At 31.3% G+C, this 5,188-nt stretch overlaps 1 pseudogene across 1 annotated transcript; it reads right to left on the reverse strand.

Moving 5' to 3' along the window:
* Nucleotides 1–453: 453 nt before the first annotated feature.
* On the reverse strand, nt 454–1,535 carry LOC308562059 (ADP-sugar pyrophosphatase pseudogene; annotated as a pseudogene). The gene is made up of 2 exons: nt 1,515–1,535; nt 454–1,014 (listed from the first exon to the last, which is right to left on the reverse strand). The product of its transcript is annotated as an ADP-sugar pyrophosphatase pseudogene (transcript).
* Nucleotides 1,536–5,188: the final 3,653 nt, after the last annotated feature.

Raw genomic sequence — 5,188 nt, forward strand, 5'->3', positions numbered from 1 at the left:
TCTGCCTTATGACTGGATTTCTGGGTACACTGCCTTCACCCAAACTGATGATAGGGCCGTGTTCCAGTTCATCAACGTTATTTTAGGCAAAAATCCTAGAATGACACAGGTGTCTGTCATTCCCATTAGCTTCCCTTTCACTTTGGAGAGTCCTGTACACCATCTTACTTTCATCCAACACTTTCCCATAGCTGTTCTGTTCTAAAACTAGCTTAGCACTGAACTGGATTTGACAAATAATTTTTGAACAAACATTATCTCATCTTTTTTGCTTCTTCCCAGGGGCAAATATTTATATTTCAGATTCCACTCACATCATTTAAAAAAAGGAATCTGTGTTGTTTTTACTTCATGAAAACGCTAATTTTAAATCTACATTAAGCTGAATACAAAGTCTTAGTAAAGCAGGCCTGGTGGTCTTGTTTACAGGTTCATGGCCACTGTCCTTTGGCCTTAAAATTTTAGGAATGGCACTTCCAATGGCTTTCTGTTTGCATGTGTCAGAGCCAGAGCATAGGAATTGACTCTGGCATTCCCTGTCAGATGTTTTTCAGCCACCAGAGCATCAAGTCTCTGTAGCAGGTCATTCTTTGGTGAATAAATTACTTCCACAAAGCCTCCATCCCCTGGCTTCAGCTTAGGTCTCACATTTTCCACATCATCAACATAGTTACTGTCATGATGTTTGTGGTACAATTTGACAAACCTGGATCCATACATACAGCTGGAGAACATTTAGTAACAATACCTTTATAGTCAATTTCTTCCTCAAGCTTCCAAGGAGAGCTTCTAGTCTTTATCATCTATTCGACCTGTGGGGTATTCTAGGCAGTATCCTCCCCTTGGCAATCAGAAGGACACAATGGTCAGAAGTATACCTTCATAATAAAGAGCTCTTTCTGCAGCACTGCTATTACCCCAACACCCTCAGCCCACAATCCTTTCCTGGTTGTATGTTTCAGTTTTCCAAGTTCTAGTTTTACCAGAAAGATCCATGTATGTTAGTTTTTCAAGCTTGATTCATTTCCTCTTGAAATTAACTTCTATGAAATAATAGGCTGTTAGGTATTTTGACAATAAGCTATTTGTCCTTGTTTTTTTATTTTCAAACTAGTTAGTTTTCACAGACCTTAGGTAAGAAGTTCATGTCCAAAATGTGGTGTGGAGGGAACGGTGCTCCTTTGGGGAGGGGAATGAAAGAAAAGAAGGAGTCTAAGACAGCAGTCTCAGGAGACACTAGGGTTCACAGACATGCTGACCCATTTTTAGACTTCTTAAGAATTTTAAGACAATAATTTGTGTTGTTTTAAGTCACTAAGTTTGTAAAAGCAGCAGTAGAAAATGAATAGAGATGAGAAAGGATGTTCTAAAATGAAGAATCTGCAAAATGCAAAGACTTGAAGCATATCCTATTTAGAGAATGAGGGAGGTTTGGAGTGTTTTGAGTCCACAGTCAGGTAGAAGAAAGGCTGTGGAAGAGATTCATATCAATGGAGGCAGGTAAGGTTACTTACACCGGCCAAAGTCTTCTTCATGTTATAACAAATTTCTGTCTTTAAAATAGTTCTGGCAGTAATGAGCTGGAAACACTGGAAGTATGACACCAAGAGGATTTTTATACTCTATATAATTTTACTATATTATATCCACATTAGCCCTTCACAAAAACTTAGATGAGTACAAGAGAATAAGTTTTGTTAACATAATTGTATTTTCTACCATGTTTTTCTGTGTGCCTATAATGATTCTTCATTTTCACTTTTTTCATATAAGAATGAGCATAAGAAATCATTATAATAAGTATAGAAGTGTACTGTAATCTCTCCTAGGAGCTTACTGTATGGCACCTGTCTCTATGTTATTTAATTTAACTTATCTGTTAAAAATCACACTTGTAAGAGCTCATATGTCATACTCATTAAAGTGTTACATTCTTTAAAGAATCAAATCCCAAAGAGACATTCATCCCTTTGATAAGGTAAGGAATATTTTTATGTTGTACAGTTAAGAATAAAAACTCAATAAATGCACAAGAAACAAAAAATGCATTTTAAAATAGTATTGCAGATTATTTTGCCTATTCAAATCTTTGCTTTAACAACTCATTTGTCTTGGAAAATGCAATTGATTTTGTTTTTTATATTTGTATTTTTTTAAAAAATCTGCCCTTTATTTACTTATGTATTTATTTTTAGAGAGAGAGGAAGGGAAAGGGAGAGAAAGAAATATCACTGTGAGAGTGAAACATTAATCGAACACCCCCTACTAGTTATCAAGCCCACAACCCAGACAGGTGCCCTGACTGGGAATCGAACGAGCAAAAGACAACACCCAACCAAGTGAGCCACACGGGCAAGGGCAGAATATGCAATTGATTTTAGGTAAATGCAATTAACTATTTAGGTGAATGCAACTCTGTATTTAATTTGCCTGCTTATAATGATAAACTTTAAAAATGAGCCTCAATCCAAAGTATATGAAAGTATAAATTATTGGCACTCATCAGCATTAATAAAAATACAAGTTAATACAACCCTGGCATATTTTATGCTGACTAAAGCAGAAATTTTAAAAAGGTACTCTAGAAATATTGTGGTGCTATTAAAATACATATTCCTTAGTAGAAGAATTCATAAACTCTGTTTTGTACAAAACAAAATGGCATTATATAGCAAGAATCATAGATGTTTGTTCTCTGATATAATTAACATAATAATTCAAGAAACTATAATTATTTAATTTCTGTTTTAAAGATAATAACTCAACGTAAATAAAAAGTATATTTTCACAAAGATATTTCCTTATAGTATATGTTAAATAAAATTTTTAAATTAGAAATAATTTTATTTAATATTAAAGTGTTAAATCATCATACACCAACACTATGAACTATTATGCACACATAAAATATAATCATTTAATCATTATGAAGAACATATAGAGAAATGAAAGTGGCATATTATAGATAAGGTACAAATATCAGAATGCTCTGAACACATGTTAAAATGGTATTTATGTGTAGATTCTGGGGTGCCAAAATGCAATCAATGTGGTGAATTTTTGTTTTGTTTTGTTTTCTTTCGTTACATTTTTAGAGAAAGAAATTTTTTTAAAGTTAATGAGATTTTATTTACAACTAAAGGAGTAATCATATTTACAAACGATGTGAAACTCAGATTTATCTTTAAATTTCTGGTAGAAAACATGAGACAGAAGTTACATCTTTAATTGCCTAAATATATTAACTGTATTTTTTAAAAGATTTATTTTTTATTCATTTATTTATTTATTAAATTTATGGTGGTGACAATAGTTAATAAGAACATATAGGTTTCAAGTGTAGGTTTCTATGTTACATGATCTGCGTATTGCTCTGCGTTTAGTTTTGAATGTAGGAGAAGCTACATTGAAACAATATCCTGGAATTATTTTGTGTAAAATAAATGACTATTTGTGCTTTTAAGGATATCATTATTCTAGTCTTATAACCTTCTTAATAACATCCAGAGACAATTTTTCCTTGTCTCCTTCATCTTGTATACCAAATTCACACTGTAGAAGTTTATATGAAGTTCCTTGGGGAAATCTTGGTATCTCCAGAATGAGTGGACATGGTAGCTGTGGACACAGAGAAGCTTGTGGGACATGAAAAGGTTTTATTTGCATCCAGCCACTCTGTTTTTTTAAAGATCTGCTATTTATGATAATTATTTCTATTCTTATATGGTATCTATGCTACTAATTCCATTTTCTACTCTTACAGAAATGGCTAGAAAATTTAGAATATGCTAAAAATATTGTGTTATAAGTGGTATGAATGTTTTATTTCTGGTTTCAATATTCATGAACAATGTTTTAATTTTACATGATGTGTAAATTTTGGAAAAAACATTTTTTCATCATACTTGGGCATTTTTCTTCTAGCTCAATTTTTAAATTTTTATTAAAAATATTTGCTAAAATACGTCAAATGCTTTTTAAGCACTAAACTATGTATTTATAACATAATTCTTAATTTGTATTCATAAGATCTCCAGAATTTTTAAAAATGTGCATTTTCTAATAAACTTTAGTTCATCATTGTTAATTTTTATATTGAATTAAACTTTATCTTACTTCATTCAATTTTTGCATTTAAATTCACAACTAAAATTTTTCCATGTTTTTTATGTACTGTTTTTTATGTATTTGTCAAGCTTTGATGTTACCCTAATGATGGATTATTTTTGGTGTGACATAAACATTTCTATAACATTAATATTTCTGTTCTATGAATTTTATTTTAAACTCCTCCTAATAATATGGGCCTGGTACATTTTTTAATAATGGTATTTTAAAATTCTTTCCCTCAAGAAAGCACATAATCTTAACTATTTTGTAACCCAATTTCTGCCTTGCTTTCTCCCATCTCCATGTACATCCCCTCCTTAATTTCAAATGAATAAGAGAAGCTGCAAAACTGTTGTTCTTAGGAGCATTTGAGATCTTGTTCCCAAGCATATGCTGTTAGTTTGTCTAAAATAAACACTTATAAAAATTCAAAAAAATAAATAAAAGCCTTGCTTATGGGGAATATGGTTATTATTGTATGTCTTGGCTTTCCATGTCTTTTTTCATTAACTTTAGTAATTGATTGAACATTAACTATTTTCCTCAGTTTTCAAGTGTGACTATAATCTTTTTTTATTCATTCAGCAAGTATTTATTGAACTTTAAAAAAATTGTTTTTCAATTACAGTTTACATTTAATATTATTTTGTATTAGTTTCAGGTGTACATCATAGTGGTTAGATAATCATATACTTTATGAAGGACATTATATAGAAAAAAATATATATAGGCCACTATCCCAGAGAACATAGATTCTAAAATCCTCAACAAAATATTAGCAAAACAGATGCAGCAGCAAATTAAAAATATCATACACCATGATCAAGTGTGATTTATCCCAGGGATGCAAAGCTGGTACAATATCTGCAAATCAAAAAATATAATACACCAAATAAACAAAATGATGGATAAAAATTGCATGATCATATCAATAGATGCAGAAAAAACATTTGATAAAATCCAGCACCCATTTATGAGAAAACTCTCAGCAAAGTGGGAATCAAGGGAACATACTTCAACATAATAAAGGCCATATATGAAAAACACAGCAAACATCATACTCTAAGGGCAAACCTAA

This window comes from Miniopterus schreibersii (assembly GCF_964146895.1).
Source record: "Miniopterus schreibersii genome assembly, chromosome: 9".
Lineage (NCBI taxonomy): Eukaryota > Metazoa > Chordata > Mammalia > Chiroptera > Miniopteridae > Miniopterus > Miniopterus schreibersii.